General features: G+C 37.3%; 1 protein-coding gene across 2 annotated transcripts in view; it reads right to left on the bottom strand.

The window, feature by feature from the left end:
* Positions 1 to 1093: 1093 nt before the first annotated feature.
* GALR1 (galanin receptor 1) overlaps positions 1094 to 6000 on the bottom strand; it is a 50124-nt gene continuing 45217 nt past the window's right edge. For both annotated transcript variants that reach the window (XR_004537961.1, XR_004537963.1), the window contains exon 4: positions 1094 to 2102. The gene's annotated coding sequence lies outside the window, so the exon portion shown is untranslated. The remainder of the gene's footprint in view (positions 2103 to 6000) is intronic.

Here is a 6000-nt window from a genome sequence, read left to right as displayed (position 1 = left end):
GATCTTCTGACATGGCTTAAGCATTCTTAGAACCCATCTTGCATTAAACTTAGGGCTTCTTTTACTAAGCTGCGTTAGGGCATTAACGCGCGCTGAATTGCAGCACGTGCTAGACCTTAATGCCGGCATTGAGCTGGCGTTAGTTCTAGCCGCATAGCACGCGGTGTAGCGCGTGGTAATATCCTGTGTGCGCTAAAAACGCTAGCGCACCTTAGTAAAAGGAGCCCTTAGACATGCCCAACTTTTCATGAATTATTTATCAAACTGTACCTGTCGAGATGTCCATTTCTTCAGCTATTTGGGAAACCTTAATTTGTCTGACAAAATTAAATCCTCGACATTCTTGCACATTTCTGTGGAAGTTGTTTCCACAGGCCATCCAGTGTGAGGTTCCTCTTCAATGGACTCTCTACCCAGACTTAAAATGCTTGCTCCATAATTTTACTTTGTAGGATGATGGGGCAGACTCACCATAAACTGCAGTCATTCATTCATGGATCTCCTTTGGCTTTTTTCCATTCTTTTGTGAGAAATTTTATTACTTTAACGGTGCTCCAAATCTAGCGGTTTCTCACTTGATTCATATGAGGACTCTCCTGACATCCTATCTCTTGGAATGTTAGACTTGCACTGAGCCGCAACTGTGCATGAGTATCCTTGAGACATTTTACAACGAACAAACTTGTTTAAACACGCTTGCTACTTTCTCTACTCAGATAGATAAAAAGAGTGATATCAAGAAACTAGTGTGAACCTGGCATTTGTTGCCTTTCAACTTAGATGGTGAGACATGATCAAAAGCCCCCTTTACATTGTAAGATTGTGTGGTAATTTCAAGATATCTTTGCAAACTTTTGGAGACTAAGCTAAAACCCCTGAGGCATGCAAATTTTGTCGAACACCGGCCATATTGGATTCCCATTTTTGAATAAGCTATCTCCAACATCATTTCTGGTTTACTGTGCTTGTGTTTGGTTTATCTATCTATCTACAGTATCTATCTATCTACCAATTTCTTGTTACTTTCTACAGTATAGCTTAAGGGTTATTTTAGAAGCATCTTCATCTGTAAACAATAGAATTTCCATGTGTAAATTGCAAACAACTGTAAATAGTGATTTCAGAAAACCACTATTTACATGTGAAATCCATACAATGCAAATATATTAAAGAGTTATGGCGGAGCCATGGTTTGGATATGACATAGTTTGGCATGATGGGACAAAACCTCTATACATGTATTCCCCATTTTACAAAGGGAGGTCACATTTATGAAATAACATTTCCCTTTTGTTTTCATACCAGCTCAAAGGCACATAAAGATTTTCAAAAAGTGTTTGGTTTGGCTAGGGCTTCACACAAGGGATTAAGGGAGTTATTCTTTAATCTGTTGATTATCTCTGCCTCCAAAATGAAGAAAAATTAAAATTGCAGTCCTGCTACTTAGTTGGCAGCGCTTACACATCTCGGTTTGTAAAGTAGGACAGCTACATGTGAAAGCAGTGCCACTTATATATGGAAATTACAAAATTACTACTTTCAGCATGGAACTGTTGGCACTTCTACATGGAAACCGAAAGATTCAAGCTGTTTATTTTCAGTGTGTATATGCTGTTTTCACTACACTTGCAGACAAACATATGTGCACACCTGCTCATCTTTATATGTATTCTACAAAACGGTCCAACATTCATCAAAACCTTTGCAAAATGCCGCTGTAATGGAGTACATTCCAACGTGGACATCTTACAATCTCATCAAAACATCCACCCAAAATGGTAAAAGTGTAAAGGTTTTTCTCCTCATGACATATAAGAGCTAATTTTTGCAACATGACTGCTCCAGACTTACATCAATCTCTAGCAGAAGTAAATACAAATGAATCAGAGAAAAATAGAAGTGATTAAAAGATCTAAACATATTTAAATAAAGGATATTTATGAACATGTCGTTCAGCTCTTCTTTACTGCATATACCAATTGTCTTTTTTTTTTCAGTTTGTGGTGAATATTTTCTTTTCTGGTAAATATCAAGTGAATATCTGTTTTATGAAGGTTGTTAGGAGTGTTCCAATATTTACCTTCCACAAGCCCTAAATGTTCCTAAATATGAAACAGGAAAATATAAGTTTAATGAGAAAACCATTTAGACAAGGACTGGCTGCTGAACAATAAGCTACTAACACGTGTTATTGCAATCATGCATGTTAATATTATTAATTTGTTAGAAATTAGTTCACATTACTTAAAATGGGACCTGAGGTATATAATAAGATATGTTAACAGTGTTAATGTAAACTATCATGATGTAACCATGGTGTTAGCACACAGTAACATATGTTAGCACACATTTATAACTTTAGACTTACTCTATATTGGAATTAACCCATCTGTACTTCAGTAGCCACGTTTTAAGAAAGCTTTTGTAATTTTTGCCAGATTATTATTTAGGATTCTTGATGTGCATCCTTACAAACTCAAGTTTTATTAATCTGCACAGAAAAATGATCATGTGCACCAAAAGATAGAGACAAGTGAACAATTTGTAATCATGCTAGGCCTTAGTTTTTCAACCTTTATTATTCATTTTCTCTAATTAGAAAATGAATGGTATAAACTGAAGAACTAAGACTGGTCTTGGGCAGACTTGCATGGTCTGTGTCCTATATATGGCAATTCGGTTCAGGATCAGCTGGGCTTCGATGGGAACTCCACGACAGACCAGAAATGAACCTAAGAACAGTACTGGGGAACTTCTACAGTCTATGGCCCAGAAATAAAGAAAAAGACAATTTAATTTAATCATGAATTTATAATGCATGTAATAACTATTGAGCAGACTGGATGGACCATTCAGGTCTGTTATCTGCTGTCATTTACTATGGGATCCTTTTATGAAGGTGCACTTACCGATTTAGCGCGCGCTAAAGATTAGCATGCACTAAATGCTATAATGAATATAATGGATATAATAGAATATAATATAATGAATATAATAGAATATAATGGATGCCTTATCATTTAATGTGCTAATCTTTAGCGCACGCTAAATCAGTTAGCGCGTCTTAATAAAAGGACCCCTATGTTACTACGATTTTAGCCTCAGACGTCTGATGGCACTTGCAAAATATTTCCAAGTAGAAATGCATTAGATTTTCCCCAGCATAAGCAGGATTACAGAACAACTATGATAGTGTGATAGACCAGCTTGATGAAATCTCTGAAGAAAATTGGAGGGAATTCCAAAAATCATAAAACAAAAAACCAGATGCAGATTTGTAGATCCAACAAAATTTGCTTTGATATTTTTGAAGAATTGTCAAGTTGTTCTGCAATCCTGCTTTAAGGAAGCATATACGTATTTACTTATTAATGTGATGTACTGAATATTATTGTGGAAAATATTTAACACGAGCAAAGCATAATTTACATCTACTCTCAAATTATGGAGCAAGATTAATTCATTGAGTAATTTAGAGGAATAAATTCAAGGTCAAGTCTTAATATTTCTTGATACACCGCAAATTGCTTTGGCATCAGTATGGTTTACATCATAGTCAATAATAATCATAAAGAGTGGAGATGTAAAGAATGAGGGAAAGGAGAAAAGTTGAAGCACATATGCTGATAAGACAGAGATAGATTAGGATAGGAAAGTGGTAATAAGTATTTGGTCTGTGTTGGAGTGTACGATCCCCGACCCCAGAACAAGCTGGAGGAAGGAGAGGAGGAGAGGTTTAGTTGAAGGCATCACAAAAGAGGAATGTTTTAAGCAGTCTTAAAATGATCCAAGGAGGATTCCATGCGTAGCTCATTGGGGAGGGCATTCCATAAACTGGAACCAACTACTGAGAAGATGCTGTCATGGGTAGAGTCATAAGTAATTTGTCTGAGTGAGGATACGACAAGGTGGTTTTGCTACAATGAGCTTAATGTACAGTATGGTAAGTAGAGGATTAGAAGATTATCGAGGTATGGTGGTGATCTGGTGTGGCTTGTTTTAAAGACTAGTAATAAGATTTTGTAGGTGAGGTGATGATGAAATAGGCAGATTTTAAGAGTGTAGTTACGTTGTCAAACTTTGTCTTTCCAGTGATGAATTTGATAGCAGTGTTTTGATCTAATTGTAGATGTTTAAGATCTTTGGATTCGGTGCCCTGATAGTGTGAGTTAGAGTAGTCAATGTGAGTGATCAGGAGAGAGTGGATTAAGACATTGAGGGCCAGATTCTATAATTGACACCTAAATCAGCAGGCACTGGCGGTGTGTCAATCACACTTAGGCGCTATTTACAGAAACATGCCTTACGGTGCCTATCACAAAACTTAGGCCCTCTTTTACTAAGGTACGCTAACCGATTAGTGCACTAATCAATTTAGTGCAAGCTAAATGCTAACACGTGCATGTTAGTCAATGGAAGTGTTAGCATTTAGTGCGTGCTAATCAGTTAGCGCACCTTAGTAAAAGAGGGGCTTAGGCCAGTAATATAGGCCAGGGTTTTACTGGCCCACACTGCAGGCACCTAAGTTTTGAGCATCACGCCTAGAGGCGCCTATCTCTGTTTCCACCCCAAACAGGCCCATTTAGGTGCTAGGCACAATAGGCGCCTACCTTTCATATAATCAGGTCAATTAAATTTTTTCCAATTATGAGCTTGTTAAAGCTCATTTAGGTAATTAAGATAGGCACCTCTTACAGAATTTGTCTCTGAATGCTGGAGGATTTAAGAGGCGAGAAATAATAATAATAATTTTTATTTTTGTATACCGCCTTACCTAGGGAGTTCTAGGCGGTTCACATCAGTTAATCAGAGTTACAAACTATGAAGTCATTGAAATTAACAGGTTAGGAAAAGTACAATAAAAAGGAGTAGGAGGAAATTCCTGGCCATTAGTGGGTGGTGATGAAAGAAGTAGAAGTCAAGTGAATTAAGAGTTCAGTCTGTGGAATAAGTGTGTTTTGAGTTGTTTTCTGAAGTCAAGGTAGGTGGGGGCATCGAGCACAATTTGGGCTAGCCATGGGTTCAGTTTAGCCGCCTGGAAGGAGCAGGTTCTGTCGAGGAACCTTTTGAAATGGCATAATTTTAGTGAGGGGAAGGCTGAACAGGTGAATTCTGCGGGAGCTCTTATTGTTGAAGTTTAAATTGAAGTGTGGGTTGAGGTATCTTGGATTGTGCATAGTTTGTAGAAACAGTGTTGCACAGTGGATGAGATTTCAGATTGGAATATTAGTTTGGGATCCAGAATAACTCCCAAAATCTTTATTGGAGGAACCAAGGGAATTATGGCATTTGTTAGAAGGATTGATATGGTGATATCCTGAATGTCGCTGTAAGAAAAAAAAGGAGTGCCTTAGATTTTTGGGGGTTAAGTATTATCTGGTTATTCTGGAGCCATGTGGTGATTTTACTATGATCCTGGTTTATATTATTTATTTATTAGGATTTATTTACCACCTTTTTGAAGGAATTCACTCAAGGCGGTGTACAGCAAGAATAGGTCAAACATAAGAAGCAGACAATTGCAGAAGTATAAAGAAAATATTCCAATTATAATACAAAGTATGGCATAGTATGTTACATTACAATGTCAACACAATGTGTGACAAAACATTTTAATAGACAGCAAAGGGTGCAAACAAAGGGGTATATAGACAGAAGAGACAGAGTAACAGAGGTTAGAAAATAAGGGACTTCTTTAAAAGAAAGTTGCACATGAGGTCAGAATGGTGCTTGAAAATTATCTCATCTAGGGAAGGAGTGGATAAATATGTCCTGCTATAGTATGTGTAGTCAAGTGTCACTCTATTACTACTACTATTAATTATTTCTATAGCGCTACCAGATGTACGCCGCGCTGTATAGAGTCACAAAGAAGAAGAAACAGTCCCTCTGAACAGACAAGACAGACACACAGGATGTCATGGATACAGTTGAGAGGAAAGGTTAATCTGATGGCTAGGTTAGTGGGCAGTGGGAAGTAGGGTTATGGATTGAAGGCTA

The sequence above is a fragment of the Geotrypetes seraphini genome, chromosome 2 (genome assembly GCF_902459505.1).
Source record: "Geotrypetes seraphini chromosome 2, aGeoSer1.1, whole genome shotgun sequence".
NCBI lineage: Eukaryota > Metazoa > Chordata > Amphibia > Gymnophiona > Dermophiidae > Geotrypetes > Geotrypetes seraphini.
The sequence above is the reverse complement of the archived record's forward strand: the minus strand, read 5'-3'. Positions and strand labels throughout refer to the sequence as shown.